Here is a 17,262-nt window from a genome sequence, read left to right on the forward strand (position 1 = left end):
ACATACCAAGAATTTGGTATCAAATTGATTGTTATAATAAATCCCACAACTTCCCGTTGTTGGATTTAATATAACTTGCCCAGGTAAAAAGTTTAGACTTTACCTAAAAAGTTGCCAATTTCAGCTCTGCATTGTTTTTGCTGCTGTGCTCTGATTGGCCAGCCTGCAGCAGCTTCTGCCAGGCTGCCTTGATGAGGTGTGAAGTGGCCTGGCTTCACACAAAGGAATGTGCTTGGGGGAGAGAATCTCCCCTCAGCAGATGGTGAGGCAGGAAGGGGGAGGGCTGCCAAACTGGTCTTCAAAGGCAGAGAAGGACATTTGGAGCACCCAGCAACACCCCACATCCTGCAACCCCAGACAATTAGGAGCCCCCTTGATTAGATTAGGAGAGGGCAGGAGAGGGGTGTGTTTATGATTTTTAGCCACACCAGTGGGTGGGCTCAGCCAGATGTAACCTCCAAAAATCAGATTCAGCCATGTTGGATTTTTAGAGACTGTTGCCTTTTGGGATGGATTTTTGCCACACTTCCCAGGAAGTGGTCATCACAGGGGGACGACCCTGTCCCTGATTGGAGAACCAGGGCCCCCCTGCTTTTCACCCAGGAGCAAGGATAAAACTGGCAGACCTGCACCCACACCTCAGATCCCCACCAAATTTCAAGAAGAAAGAACTTAAGGAGAAGAAGGACTGCCCTGCTGGACCCCTGGCCTGCACCTGGACCCTGCACTCAGAAGGACTGCACCAGCTGCACACTTGGGCTTCACCACAAGAAGGACTTTGCCTGGCTTCAACTGGTTCAAGGAGGGACTCCCTGTTTGCTACAGGTGAAAAATTGCTATCCAGAGTCCCCTGCACCAACTCCTGAAAAAGTGACCAGCTGACCACTGTCCAGTGGCCAAAAAGGAGTTTGCGCCAGGTGCATTCTGGGAGTTGAAGTCCGCACCCCCAAGGACCATCACAGAACTTCTGGACCCTTGGGGTGAGCTGTGGACCCCAAAAGAACCTTAAAAGAACATCTGGGTGAAGCCCCAGAAGATTGGAAAAGATTTGAGAATTTTTGGAAAAAAGCTCCAGAGAGGGACCGACCCGCCGCGGAAATTCTAGCCAGCTTGCCTCAACCGCGACCCGGCCTGACTTCGTGGTTCGTCCCGGTAAAGAAAAACATCCAAAAAAGAGACTAAGTCCGAACGTAAAAAGTTGACCGGGACCTCCCAGCCATCGTATCCTAGAAGGGCTCCATGGACGTCGGATCAAGATCCAGGTTTACCCCGGTCGAAGGATTTTCATCTCGAAAAAACGACTAAGTCCGAAGGTAAAAGTCTCCACCGAGGAAACCCACATCGCGTATCCGGACAAGGGCTCCAGGAGGTCGGATTCAACTGGCAGGTTCGTCCCGGTGAAGAAAAACTTCAAAATAAAGACTAAGTCAGAAGGTAACTTTTTAACCGAGGCCTCCCGCGACCTGTAGCCGAGCAGGGCTCCATCGCGGTCGGCCTGAAAGTTTGACTTTGCCCCGGTCGAGGTGCAACCAGATGACCCGATTGGCGCTTTTTGTTTCTAAGCGCTAGAAAAGTAATAATTCTTTACAAATTCATATCTCCGGTTCCCCTGAACCGATTTTAATCGTTTTTGTGTCATTTTAAAGATAAAAATATAAACTATTTTTATAAATTGGTTTTGGATTTTTAAACTGTTTCCTGTGTTTTATTTAATTACTGTTTTGTGATATTTGAATGCTTTACACTTTGTCTCCTAAGTTAAGCCTTGACGCTCGTTGCCAAGCTACCAAGGGTTGAGCTGGGATTAATTTACTGAGACCTAACTGTACCTAGGTGGAGGTTAGTGGCTTGTTGCTAGGTGTAGGTACCTACCTGCCCTACCAATAACCCATTTTCCAACATAATTGGAAGCAGCGACGGGATCCTGTACTTGTGTTCAATATCACGTTACAGTTTTAGGTAAAACAAATAAAAAATCCTTTAAATTGTCCTAGTGCAAAAATTGTTTTTAATTTTTAATTTGGATTAATTTCAATTATTGAATTTTTGTAATTTTTCTAAATTCTTGTTTCCAATTTTTGCAAAAAGTTTTTGTTGACACAAAACTAGGAAACCATGGAGCTTGATCTGGCTAGCCTACCCACACTGACAGTAGTCCAGCTTAGGGGGTTGTGTATTGAAAGAGGGTTGCCTGCAACCACTGATCTCAGGAAGCAAATCCTGATCACATCCCTGACAGCATGGGCTGAGGCCCAAGAGGTAGAGTCAGAAGAAGCTCCAGAGGAGGGAGAAAGAAGGGAGGATGCAAGCTCTAACCACTCAGGGGAGGGAAGGCATCTGACCCTAAGTGAGGTTGAGGAAGAACGGTCCTCAGTAAATACAGTCACTAGGGGCAGATCCAAAGCTAGTGGTGGGAAGGGGGTCCTTTCAGGAGGAGAGAACCCATCCATCAGAGAAAGAGAGCTGGAGGCCCAGCTAGCATACATAGCTTTGGAAGCAGAGAAGCTTGCCCTAGAAAAGAAAAAGTGGGCATACAAAGAGAAAAGAGATGGAAGCAGCGATAAAGAAGCTGAGGTGTCCATGGGTGGGGGAGTTTGCCCCAGGTTACCCAAGGGGGTAGTTCCTGCTTATGTAGAGGGGGATGACATAGATAAGTGGCTGGGGGCCTTTGAGAGGGCACTCCAAATGAGAAGGGTTAGGCCTCAATACTGGGGTTCCCTTTTGTGGGAGTTGGTCCCTAACTCAGGGAGGGATAGGCTTCTGACCTTAAGGGGGGAGGAGGCAGATTCATACCCTAGTATGAAGAGGTGCTTAGCCAAGAAGTTTGGTCTGACCCCAGAGCAATATAGAATGAAGTTCAGGGACACCCAGAAGGTCAGTACCCAGTCTTGGGTTGACTTTGTGGACATTTCACTAAAGGCACTAGAGGGCTGGATTATTGGTAACAAAGTAGATACTTATGAGGGGTTATACAATCTGATCATGAGAGAGCACATCTTGACCAATTGTACCCAAGAAAGGTTACGCCAGCATCTAGTGGACTCTAAGCAGACCAACCCTAGAGAGCTAGGGGAGGCAGCTGATGAGTCGTTGAGAACCAGGGTGGTTGTCAAGTCCCAGGGGGGAGACTCCAAGAAGGGGGGGACGGGTCCCCAAAAACCTAAGGAGGGAGGTGGTAAGCCCACCACAGAGACTCCCTCTGTACCCCAGAACCCTAAGAAGGAGGAGAGTAAATCCCACTCCCACTCTGACAAACAGAGACAGGGAGACCCAGGGTTAAAAAAGCTCTTGGACAGTAGGGCTTGCTTTGACTGTCAGCAGACAGGTCACTTCAGAGGAGATGCAGCCTGTCCAAAGAAGGTGGTTAGCACTGGGCTGTCCAGTGTAGCCATAGAGGAGGATTCATCAGATGATGAAGTCCTCCTAGCATTGAGCTGGGAGACAGGACCAGATGGTAAGCTGGTGATCCCTGAGGGTGGGAGTAAACACTTCCACCACATTCAAGTGAATGGGATCCATACCACTGGCCTGAGAGACACCTGTGCCAGTCACACTATAGTGAGTGACCGGTTAGTGACCCCAGACATGTATGTCCCAGGAAAGACAAAGAAAGTCAGGATAGCCACAGGGGAGGTCACCTCCAAACCTGTAGCCATAGTGCCCCTAGAGAGGGAGGGTATCCTTGACTGGATTAGGGTGGTAGTCAGTGCTGACCTTCCCCTAGATTGTATCCTGGGCAAAGACCTCCCAGAGGTGAGTCTGGTCACAGATGGGGTGGTCGCCCAGGGCGCCCCCCCAACCCAAAGTCCTGGGGAGTCAGTCCCTACAGTTAGGAGACAGGGGTCCGCAAGAAAAGGAAAGAAGAAAAGGAAGGGTAGGCCACTCTTAAAGAGAGTTCCAGGGAGCCAAGGGCCTTCTGCCCCAGTAAGGGGGGAGCCCAGAGTTGGCACTGGTGAGGCCTCACCTGACCCCAAGGAAGTCCTGAGTAGTCAGGCAGCTGTCCAGATGCAGGGTGTTGCCCCTGCACTGACAGAAGGGAGAGTGGAAGGAGGGTGTCTGCCACAGGAGGTGGTAGCCCCCCACTCTAGACAGCAAGAGGGGTGCCAGGACCCCAAAGTTGCCCCTAAAGCAGCTCAGCCACCTGTCAGTGGAGAGCTTAGGGTGTGGTTCTGGGTACTGACAGCTGTCAGTAGCCTCTGCTGGGTGCTAGCCTTCCTGGCAGCAATGTACTTGGCCTGGAAGGCAGACCCCAGGGCCAATAGCAAAGTAGGCCCCCTGACCCTATTGGTCATGGTGGGGTTGCTCAAGTGTTGGGTGACCTCTTTGGGTAAGCTAGGTGTTGCCCTAGCAAAGTTTGGAGTAGGGGAGGTGGGCACCTCACTACCCAAGTTGGCAGAGAGAAAGGAGGAAGACCCCCCTAGAGGAAAGTTTCAGTTTGAGTTGGGTCCTTTTACTGTTGGGATGGCTTCACTACCCATAGGGAGTGACCCTGACAGGAGGATATAAGACAGAGTATGCCCTGCAAAAGGACAGCCAGTTTTCTTCACTGTCTTCCTCGCCTAACAAGCCAGGAAGACTCTCCCAGGGTTGGGCTGAGTCTCCTGGGCGTGTGGGCTGGGGGGGGGGTTGTGTGAGAAAACAGGGCTGATTGCAGAGGCCCCATAACATTTTGCCCCCATTTTCCTCTTTTTGCTGGTGTTTTCCTGACTTTGATGGTGCCCTGGGTACTGCTAACCAGTCCCAGGGCCTGTCCTCTGTGTAAAATGGATATGCAAATTAGGCTAATTATAATTGGCTAAGTTAACCTACCTATAAGTCCCTAGTATATGGTAGGGCATGTAGGTTTAGGGACCACAGCATAGGTGGTGCACACCTAGGTGCACTGCTGAGGTGCCCAGTGTCATTTTAAAAGCAAGCCTGCCTTGCTGGCTGCTTTTAAATTAAAGTTATATGCAAATTCGACTTTGGAATTAAAGGTACTTCCAAAGTCTTAAACTACCTTATTTTTACATATAAGTCACCCCTAAGGTGTGCCCTATGTGCCCCTAGGGCTGGGTGCCATGTAACTATAAGCAGGGACTTTATAAAAATAGATTTATAAGCCCTGGTGAGGTAAAAACGGCCAAATTCGTTTTTCCCTCATTGAAGTAAATGGCCTTCATAGGCTAGAATGGGCAGACTTTATTTTAAATTTTAAAGTCTCCTTAAATGTTACATACCAAGAATTTGGTATCAAATTGATTGTTATAATAAATCCCACAACTTCCAGTTGTGGGATTTAATATAACTTGCCCAGGTAAAAAGTTTAGACTTTACCTAAAAAGTTGCCAATTTCAGCTCTGCATTGTTTTTGCTGCTGTGCTCTGATTGGCCAGCCTTCAGCAGATTCTGCCAGGCTGCCTTGATGAGGTGTGAAGTGGCCTGGCTTCACACAAAGGAATGTGCTTGGGGGAGAGAATCTCCCCTCAGCAGATGGTGAGGCAGGAAGGGGGAGGGCTGCCAAACTGGTCTTCAAAGGTAGAGAAGGACATTTAGAGCACCCAGCAACACCCCCACATCCTGCAACCCCAGACAATTAGGTGCCCCCTTGATTAGATTAGGAGAGGGCAGGAGAGGGGTGTGTTTATGATTTTTAGCCACACCAGTGGGTGGGCTCAGCCAGATGTAACCTCCAAAAATCAGATTCAGCCATGTTGGATTTTTAGAGACTGTTGCCTTCTGGGATGGATTTTTGCCACACTTCCCAGGAAGTGGTCATCACAGGGGGACGACCCTGTCCCTGATTGGAGAACCAGGGCCCCCCTGCTTTTCACCCAGGAGCAAGGATAAAACTGGCAGACCTGCACCCACACCTCAGATCCCCACCAAATTTCAAGAAGAAAGAACTTAAGGAGAAGAAGGACTGCCCTGCTGGACCCCTGGCCTGCACCTGGACCCTGCACTCAGAAGGACTGCACCAGCTGCACACTTGGGCTTCACCACAAGAAGGACTTTGCCTGGCTTCAACTGGTTCAAGGAGGGACTCCCTGTTTGCTACAGGTGAAAAATTGCTATCCAGAGTCCCCTGCACCAACTCCTGAAAAAGTGACCAGCTGACCACTGTCCAGTGGCCAAAAAGGAGTTTGCGCCAGGTGCATTCTGGGAGTTGAAGTCCGCACCCCCAAGGACCATCACAGACCTTCTGGACCCTTGGGGTGAGCTGTGGACCCCAAAAGAACCTTAAAAGAACATCTGGGTGAAGCCCCAGAAGTTTGGAAAAGATTTGAGAATTTTTGGAAAAAAGCTCCAGAGAGGGACCGACCCGCCGCGGAAATTCTAGCCGGCTTGCCTCAACCGCAACCCGGCCTGACTTTGTGGTTCGTCCCGGTAAAGAAAAACATCCAAAAAAGAGACTAAGTCCGAAGGTAAAAAGTTGACCGGGACCTCCCAGCCATCGTATCCGAGAAGGGCTCCATGGACGTCGGATCAAGATCCAGGTTTACCCCGGTCGAAGGATTTTCATCTCGAAAAAACGACTAAGTCCGAAGGTAAAAGTCTCCACCGAGGAAACCCACATCGCGTATCCGGACAAGGGCTCCAGGAGGTCGGATTCAACTGGCAGGTTCGTCCCGGTGAAGAAAAACTTCAAAATAAAGACTAAGTCAGAAGGTAACTTTTTAACCGAGGCCTCCCGCGACCTGTAGCCGAGCAGGACTCCATCGCGGTCGGCCTGAAAGTTTGACTTTGCCCCGGTCGAGGTGCAACCAGATGACCCGATTGGCGCTTTTTGTTTCTAAGCGCTAGAAAAGTAATAATTCTTTAAAAATTCATATCTCCGGTTCCCCTGAACCGATTTTAATCGATTTTGTGTCATTTTAAAGATAAAAATATAAACTATTTTTATAAATTGGTTTTGGATTTTTAAACTGTTTCCTGTGTTTTATTTAATTACTGTTTTGTGATATTTGAATGCTTTACACTTTGTCTCCTAAGTTAAGCCTTGACGCTCGTTGCCAAGCTACCAAGGGTTGAGCTGGGATTAATTTACTGAGACCTAACTGTACCTAGGTGGAGGTTAGTGGCTTGTTGCTACGTGTAGGTACCTACCTGCCCTACCAATAACCCATTTTCCAACACCCTCTGTTAGACCCGACAGCCTTAGGGTGGTCACCCCTAACTTTTTGCCTACCTCTCTCCAGTTTTTGGACTCTGTTTTTGCTGGCTTTTAGACTCTGCGCACTTTACCACTGCTAACCAGTGCTAAAGTGCATATGCTCTCTCCCTTTAAACATGGTAACCTTGGATCATACCCATCTGGACTATTTAATTTACTTATAAGTCCCTAGTAATGTGCACTATATGTGCCTAGGGCCTGTAGATTAAATGCTACTAGTGGGCCTGCAGCACTGGTTGTGCCACCCACTCAAGTAGCCACTTTTACCCTATCTCAGGCCTGCCATTGCAAGGCCTGTGTGTGCAGTTTCACTGTCACTTCGACTTGGCATTTAAAAGTACTTGTCAAGCCTAAACCTCCCCTTTCTCTACATATAAGTCACCCCTAATGTGTACCCTAGGTAACCCCTAGGGCAGGATGCTGTGTGGGTAAAAGGCAGGACATGTGCCTGTGTTGTTTACATGTCCTGGTAGTGTAAAACTCCTAAATTAGTTTTTACACTACTGTGAGGCCTGCTCCCTTCATAGGCTAACATTGGGGCTGCCCTCATACATTGCTGAAGTGGTAGCTGCTGATCTGAAGCGAGTAGGGAGGTCAGATTTAGTATGGCCAGAATGGTAATACCAAATCCTGCTGACTGGTGAAGTTGGATTTAATATTACTATTTTAGAAATGCCACTTTTAGAAAGTGAGCATTTCTCTGCACTTAAATCTTTCTGTGCCTTACAATCCACGTCTGGCTAGGTTTAGTTGACAGCTCCTTGTGCATTCACTCAGACACACCCCAAACACAGGATACTCAGCCTCACTTGCATACATCTGCATTTTGAATGGGTCTTCCTGGGCTGGGAGGGTGGAGGGCCTGCTCTGACACAAAGGACTGCCACACCCCCTACTGGGACCCTGGCAGACAGGATTGAACTGAAAGGGGACCTGGTGCACTTCTAAGCCACTATTTGAAGTCTCCTCCACTTCAAAGGCACATTTGGGTATAAAATAGGGCCTCTGCCCTACCACTTCAGACTCTTGCTGGAGAAGAAACCTGAACCAGAACCTGCATCCTGTCAAGAGGAACTGCCTGGCTGCTCAAAGGACTCTCTTGACTGCTTTCTACAAAGGGCTGCTGCCTTGCTGTTGGCCTGCTGCCTTGCTGAACTCTTGCCTTGCTGCAGAAGTGCTCTCCAAGGGCTTGGATAGAGCTTGCCTCCTGTTCCCTGAAGTCTCAGGACCAAAAAGACTTCCATATTTCAATTGGACTCCTTGTGTGCCGAAAAGTTTGACGCACAGCTTGCTCCGCAGTGAAAAATTCACTGCACGCCGATCCGGAAAGACGCCGCTTGACCCCGCAAGGAAAAGATCGACGCGACGCCTGCAGTGCGACCGGAACTTCGATGCACGGCCCGCCTGGACAACGCTGCCCGACTTCTAGAGAGGAAATCGACGTGACGCCTAGAAGTGAGGGAGAAAATTCCACGCACAGCTCACAGGAACAACGCGCAGCCGGACAACAAGCCCAGAAATCCACGAACAGACCCCGGGGTGTCTGAAAACCCTGTGACCCACAGAGGAGACTGTCCGCATGCTGGAAATCGACGCAACGTCTTTCCCGCATGAAAAATAACGACGCAGGTCTGTGTGTGAAGGGGCGAAACCAACGCACACACCATTTTTCCACGCATCTCCTCCTCTGCGGCCCTTTGCAGAGATTTTTCCCTCCAAACCAGGTACTTTGTGTTTGAAAGAGACTTTGGGGGTTATTCTAACTTTGGAGGAGTGTTAATCCGTCCCAAAAGTGACGGTAAAGTGACGGATATACCACCAGCCGTATTACGAGTTCCATAGGATATAATGGACTCGTAATACGGCTGGTGGTAAATCGGTCACTTTTCCGTCACTTTTGGGACGGATTAACACCTCCTCCAAAGTTAGAATAACCCCCTTTGTTTGCTTTTTAAAGACTTAAGACACTTCATATCACTTTTCAGTGATATCTCTACAATTTCTTATAGCATCTTTTGTCATTTCTGACCTGCAAATACTCAGATAAATATTAGATATTTTTCTAAACACTGTGTGGTGTATTTGTGTGGTGCTACATTGTGTTATTGTATGATTTATTGCACAAATACTTTACACATTGCCTTCTAAGTGCCAAGCTACCAGAGGGTGGGCACAGGATAATTTGGATTGTGTGTGACTTACCCTGATTAGAGTGAGAGTCCTTGCTTGGACAGAGGGTAACCTGACTGCCAACCAAATACCCCATTTCTAACACCCTCCTTATGACTTTACCGCCGAAGTCACCACCGCCATATGACCACCAGTGTTGGAGGGCTGAAGACTGACATATTATGGCTGCTGGTTGCTCCGGGCCATTATTTGGTGGGGAAGTCTCCAGCAGCCATACTGGCAGTCGGCAGTCTAGTGGAGCTTGCCCTGCAGCCATGCCACAACACTGCCTGACATATTACAACATTGTAAACGGTGTGGCGGTGTTGTGTTGGCAGGGTGCTGGTGGCAGAGCAAGCGCCATGGACCACGTTCCCTCCTGGAGGACGACCGTGACCACCAGGTAAGGTGATCTTCTGACAGGGGAGGGGGGTGTTGAGTGTTGTGTGCGTGAATGGGTGTGTCTGTGAATGGAGGGGGGTGTTGTGTGTGTTTGTGTGCATGTGTGCAAGTGTCTGTGTGCTTGTGTGAATGCCTGTATGTAAGGGGTGGGAGGGTGTTGTCAATACGAGTGGTGTTTCTTCTCAGAGACAGCAGTTCAGATGTGGGCTTTTGTCTATGGAACTGCTAACATCAAAATACGGTGAAGTGGAATTTCATGGCGCAAACAGACTTTTAGATGAAAAGGCAATAGTGTGACCGTTACCCCCATCATCTAAACCAGGCCCTCAGTTTTGCTGTATCATCTGCTACAGAACTTTTCCAAGACGTCATACACACATCATAAAACCTGTTGTGAATGCATTTAACTATAGGAATGACATCCTAGTTTTTAGAGCTACAGAGTAGGAGCAGAGTAGATCCCTCGCACAAGTATGTCAATTACTCATTGATGCAGATTTGACTTTAAACACAGACAAGTGTCAGTTCAACAAGTTTAAATTGAAATTCTTTGGCAATATCATTTCTTATGGGGCCATGACGCCTAACCCTGCAGAAGTCCAAGCTTTTACAAATGTACAACATACACAAGATTTTTCAATGATACATTCTTTCCTTGGAATGGACAGTTACTGTTCATAACACATAAATGACTTTGCCACTGTTAGTTCTCCATTACAAGAGTTAAAAAAGAAAAATGTTTCTTTTAAATGCTCATGAGAACGTGAAAAGAGTTTTGTCATATAAGTGGGTGGTGTAAATATAAATATACACCATGGACTACACATGATATGTACATTTCCATTATGTAGGTGCACTTTACATAGAGAAAGAGGAGTAACCCATAAACTCAAACAGGACCTGGGTAATTTATTATATCAAAAAACAATGTCTCATGGGCTATCAGTAGCAATATAGTTATCAGCAACTTAATATCTGACAGACAACAATATGGCACATAAAGGCGAAGAAAATACACATATTTCTTACAGACTATATACAAGATTTATCAAAAAAGCAGCAAGGAACATAAGTCAAACTTGTGTTATTAATTGCAAGGTGAACACATTTTGCTCCTCAAAAGACAAAACGACGGTGCAAAATGAAACAGATAAAAACAGGAGTAACCATTAAGTGGACAATATTTATTAGCTCAGATGCAAGGATTGAAAACTGTTATTTATTTTTTTAAATATCACAGCACAGTCTATGTCCAAATATCTGTAGATACTTGTTGACGCCATTTCGACCCTCATTGACTTGTCATCATCGAGACAAGTCAAAAACAACAGAGAAAACTTTTACCTGAACAATTTCCAGGAAACAGTTGAGGACCAGAAGCCGAAATGGGTTGATTCAAGCTTGTGAAACCACAGGACAACTAATCGCTGTGTAATGTGAGGAATGATGCGTAAACAGGCACATGAATCAGTGAACCTGTGTGAACATCGTCACTGGCAAGCAATACTGGGAATAATTGGAAGAAATTCACTTTTTGAGTCCAGTAAGCATGGCACTCTTTAATGGTCATTTTTTCCCTATAAATACGGTCTGTCAGGGGCTCTGTGTGATCAACTATCACACTTTAGGCCCCCTAATTAGCAAGTCGTTCAAAAAGTGCTAATAACAATTTTATTTGGGATTTATCAGAGGTCTGGGAAACCAATGCCAACTCTCAAGTAAACTTTTTGAAAAAAGTAAACTTTTTTTCTTTCAATGGAACCATATTACCTTTAGGGAAAACAGGGTTAAGAACATGAATTTACTTTACTTAAATGCGATCGCAGATATGATGGTCAGCTGATCCAATTAGGCCACCATCTCTGGGATGGCATCCAATTGTACTAAGTCACAAATTGGGGCCTACCTCTTTAACATTCATGAGGCTGGTTGAAACGTGACCGACTGATATAATTGTACATGGGTCAGTTTATAAAATTAAACCTCATTGGTTTTGCAAACGTTGATGTTCAATTTGCGATCATTCATTGTGGATCTAATATTAGCACACCTGGGGCCGTATTATATATATAACACGCTTTCGATGTTTGTGTGACATTACTGTGCCAAGCAAAAACAGAGGCAGTGCTCTGTATTACATAGAAAGTACTGTCCCCAAGGCAGCTGCAAACTTGTACTGCTCTTGGGGCAGCGCATTCAAGTGAAACACAGAGTGGGTGCTTTAAAGCTTCTCCATGTTTCATAGTGCAAGTGGTATACAGAGCACCTCCAGAGGACTCTTCCAAGGAGGCACAGTGAGAGTGCACCACCTTTTCGTAGCACATTTTCTGTGTGTCTCCTAAGGGCTTATTTGCCTCTGCCCCTGTATCCCTCCACCACACCCCCATGCAAATGATGGAATGCTGTATCATGATAGAGCGGGCACTAAATGTGTGCCAGTGCTATCAGTATCACAAAAGGGGTCACACAAGCATATGTGGCCTCCTTCTTTAAAGCAAAGTGCTTCAGGGGTGTAGGAATACATTCCTGATGCGTTGTCCGGTCTCTTTCTGAAATATTACCCCCCTCATTGGTTTGTGTGTGTACTGGGCCCTTTCTAAAGTCTACCAATTTTTTTAATTGATGCCAAATTGGATCCTATCTTGTCAGACCATTTCTGTTAAACTTACTCACACCCCTAACATTTAAATATCAGTCTTTTTTATCACTGCAAAGAAAAGAAAACAAGTAATGGATGGAATGTCTGAATTAATCTCAGCCACTAAATTCCATTTTCTTTTAACCCATTACGCTGCTTTGGAGGAAGAGTTTGCAGTGACACGGTGAGCAGAAAGCAATGAACTGGAACGTGGCCCAAGTGATCATTCACTATATTGTTTTGTTGTGTTTTGCAATAATATGAAAAACACAAGCTAAAAGACTCCATAGCCCTGCTCTATACTTCCACACCAGACTTTCTACTGGGTGAACATGGAAAAAATACCGCTCTGCAACTGAATGACGGTATGACTGAGACTCTTCAAGCCTATTCTTCTAATGGATTTTAAATCTGATACGTGTCCAACATGCTGCGACCTCCACGCAACATGTATAAGCTATTTTGTGCTGAGCGAAATACCTCTTTTGTGTTTCACAATAGCTGTCTCATATACCGTTTTCAGAATCGAGGCTGAGCTGAATCGCCACAATGCGCCTGATGACAATGACATGCACGTGGTGCAACCAATGTTTGTATGCAATTGGATGCATTCACAAAAGAAGATTGTTCTGCGCATTCTGAGTTGCTAGGCTTCCTCCTATCCTTGAGACATCTGTAATTTCTAGAATGCTGTAATTCCTATATCAATAATTCGAACAATGCTTTGCAATTGTCCCGAATACAGCATCTCTTGTTGCTTTTCGCCAGTTAATCGAGATCGCAAAATACAGTGATGCATCCTGCATCAACTCACGTACTTAACTTGCCATCTTTTCGATTTTACATACCAATTACGCACATCCACGGCTTGCCAGAAAGCACAAGTCTCTGTCAGTGATGACACATTTTAATTAAAAAAAGTTATTGTCGACCATAGCTTTTGGGGGTGCATTCTGGTTCATTTATTATCGTGCTCTGTCACACGGTCTTCAGAAAGTAATTGACTTGGCGTTGGCGGAAACGGAAGTGAAATCATAGGGCGGGGGTAGAAGCTGTAATATAAGCACAAAATAATTGTCTGCTTTGAAGCAAAATGAAATCCCATTGTGTCCGTTGTGCTCCACAGCAAATGTCCTTTAACTTTGCGTTCGCTGGCTCTGGCAGGTATGAGCAGAGATGTTTTCAGGCATTAGCAAAGTAGGCAACGTCCTACGCCCCCCCCTCCTTCCAAGGCCCTCCAGGGAAAGTGAACTTTCTTTATATTTTACTTTTGTCTCCCTACACAGTGTCATTTAAGTGTTTTTTTATCTCCTAAACAAGAACTATTTCAACTGTTTTCTGTGATGCTGTTAAAATGTAACCCATAGTTTAGTATTGTTTAGCATCAGGCAGGCTTGAATTAGCAGGAAATGGCTAATAAAATTAAAACTTTGTTCTTTAGAGTGGTTCTGCTGGGGCGCCTGGTCCATAACAAGTAATCTAACAAGGGGACGCGTATAGGTTGATGAACCTTTTGAATCGCATGGAGTATTCTAGTCATGCAGTGACCGCTGGAGCAGTAGCTAACGTCAATAATCAAGAAACATTCTATGAAAACAACTACAAAACCATATTAAACAAGAACAACCACTTCACAAGGAAAGTTTAACAATGTTTATTTCCTATTGATTACAATTCTAATTCATCCGTTAGTTCAGTCTTTATTCAAATCAAACTTTATTAATTCATAAGCTAGAAGACATTATCTCTTGAAGAAAACGTATGTGACCAAACAACAGCATAAGCTATAAATGCCAGCATTAATAATGTAACTCAGCAATTTAGTTTGTCAGTCATTTGTCATTGTCAACATCACCTCTACCAGCCTACCTAACCAAAATTCGCATTAGCATGGGGGTCTTCATGGGAAAACAATTTAGAAAAGATTAATTTGGAAAAATCTACCTAAGTGTGAATCTCTATAAACAGCGCAGTTGGTACCTAGAAAAAAGGCATAAAAATCATCAGTCACATTTTCATAGCTATCTATCCAGGATGGATCAGCAATAAGTCGGTCTTCGTCTTCAGGTCATCAATCAGTCAGCTACAAATCAGGCTCACAGGGTATGAACCCAATATCAGCACCTCGGAGAGCATCTCCTGATGTCATCAATTTTCTCCCCTCAGTTCTGATTCCTCGCCCCTTGTGATGGCTTTTTATTAGGGTCTCCCAGTCCATCCCCCTAATTGCTAATTGGTCAGTTGGTCAGCAGATATGACTTTAACCTATAGTTGTTGTTTACCAAATCTCTTAATTTTCATACAGTTCAAATCACAGAAAGCTGATTGATTCTTCATGCGGTGCTCTCGCTCTCATCATCCGGTCCTTCAGGTATATAAAAATTGTTGCATATGGCTCTTCAGTCAGTGCTTCTATTGTTCAAGTCCTGGGAAAGTACATTTAGCCTACACTACACATAATTGTATCAGTTTGTCTTCATCATCTCCTGTCCACTGGTACATTGCAGAATGTTCTAGCTAAGAAACTTGAACTTCAAGCGGTTCAAGGCAGCATTCCCTGGTTACCAGTCCTTTGCAAGGCGTTCGGTTTCTCCATGTTCAGAACGAGTGAGGCCCAGTGGAACTATGCCTTTGTTTCAGCCAACTTAATAATACAAAACAGAGGTTATGCGTCTCATTATGGCATATTACTACATTTTCTCATATATTTTCATTACTTTGCACATTTTATGTCGTTTTAGTACACATGGTGATGATACCCTGAGGGCACATTTTTTAAACATGCACGTCATTTTCTATTATTATTTTTTCTACACATTTTCTCATTAGTAATAACCTATGAATCATTAATAATTTTCTTAATAAGCATATCTGCCTCAACAGTCCCTCCTCTGATGAATAAATAAGTCATCACACCTTTCTTTATCATCAATTTACAATTCTGTTTCAGATGTGCTTTGCTTTCTCCTTGAATTTTCTCTATACATGTTTCTCCTAGGTGGTTCTTCCCTCTTTTGATCATTCGTAGATTTACTTAATTTTATCTTTTGCCATAATTTGCATGTACCCCATAATCCTAATATAGAAACAAGCACAATTAATATTCTTGTACAATTTTCCATAATACCCCATTCCAAATGTGACTAAACCAAGTACCCACAGAAGCAAACCCATTTCCAACCTTTTCCCAAACTCCTGATTCCGTCAACTCCTTTAAATCCTTACTCAAATTAGTTAAACTAGTAAGTAAGTCTCTTATCTCTTTATCATTTTCGGGTAAAAAAGAACAGCAATGCCTGGCATTAATCATTTTACAAACTCTGCAGTCTTTCGCTAAAAGTATGTCTAAAGCAAGCCTATTTTAAAGTGTCGTAGCTCTATCCACAGCCAATTCAGTATCTAGCAGGAGTATTGCCCATGTAAAGTTTGTCAGCATGTTATCCACAATAGTAGACAACTTTTGTATCTTGATTGCATTCAAAATAACTCCTACAGAAGGAATTACTGCCCCAAAAATATCTCCCACAATTGTAGAAGAAGTTTCCCTCCTCTGTGCTCATGATGTAATTCAGTCACTTTCGGTACTCTCTTTAGATCATCTATCTGATATATTTTAGGAAAAACTATCCCCAGATAGCATGTCCCAAACCATTTACTAGGAAGAGGATAATAAGCATTAAGTCCACAAATATAGTAGATCTGAGGAATCGCAGGGTCCTGACCATTCAGCATAAAAGTCCATTTACTCATGCCTACATTCACTCGTTCTCATAAACAAAGTATCAGTGCGTGATTGCGGCCTATATATACAAAGCTTCCCTACATGTAATGCATCTAAAGCTAATTTCCCTTGCGTTTTAATAGCAGTGTAAGCATAATCTTTCTTAAAAGTCCTTTTCTCCAATCCGTTCTCCAACTTCTCCTTCAATGCCTTCCTTCTATCATCAGTATGCCCTATAATACTCTTTTCTAACGGGGTTAGTAAGCAAGTTAGGTTATTTCTATGTGCATAAGCAGTACCAAAGGTTAGTGTTGGCTCAAAGAATCCTCTAACTCATACTATATCATGCTCCCTAACTATTTTACTTAAATATCTAATAATAGGAACAAAGGAAAACACAACATCATGGTTATAATAAAAATATTGAATATACTTTTGGTTATAGAATCTGGTTAGTAGCAAACTACAAGCTATGCCATAAGTTAACGGCAGACTATCGTACGTAACTCCTTCTTCCACAGAGGAAGGAATTTGCATACACACAAGACAATTTCTCGCATCTATCGTTTCCACATACTCGCTCAACAATGGAAAGAATACATTAGATGAACGCTCTCCTTGTGCATTAGTATAGTCATGCAAGTATTTTTCATCTAACTTAAACCTCTCTAAAGCTGTTAGTGTAGTAGTCTCAGGAACAGAAGCAATAATAGCCTCCTTCGTTTCATGAACAGACACACCCACAATCATTATTATGAACATTATTCCACACATAATTGCCACTCCAACACTCAAATACCTACAATATCTAACATTTCGAACACGGTTATTTAATTCAGCCATGATCTATAAAGAATCAGAAAGTAGAATCAACTCCTAGATAAAGTGCAACAGAAAAAATCAAAAACGACGAAAAATATGTCTTTTTCGCAGTTCAGTTTCACACATTGGAACCCTTTTCTTCTTTTTCAGAAATCGGTTAGCAGTATGTCACATCTGGGATTTCAAATGTCATATCAGGTTATCAATGTCTTTTCCGGTTCTATTTCAACAATTTCTTTCCAGGTTTCTTCAGATTAGCTCAATAATTCATTCTATTGATATCCTTCAGGTTGCATCAAAGTACTGATTCAGAACTTCTCTGTCAAAACCAAAGGGCATGAACTCGTTTTGCCAATC

This window comes from Pleurodeles waltl, chromosome 8 (assembly GCF_031143425.1).
Source record: "Pleurodeles waltl isolate 20211129_DDA chromosome 8, aPleWal1.hap1.20221129, whole genome shotgun sequence".
Taxonomy (NCBI): Eukaryota; Metazoa; Chordata; class Amphibia; order Caudata; family Salamandridae; genus Pleurodeles; species Pleurodeles waltl.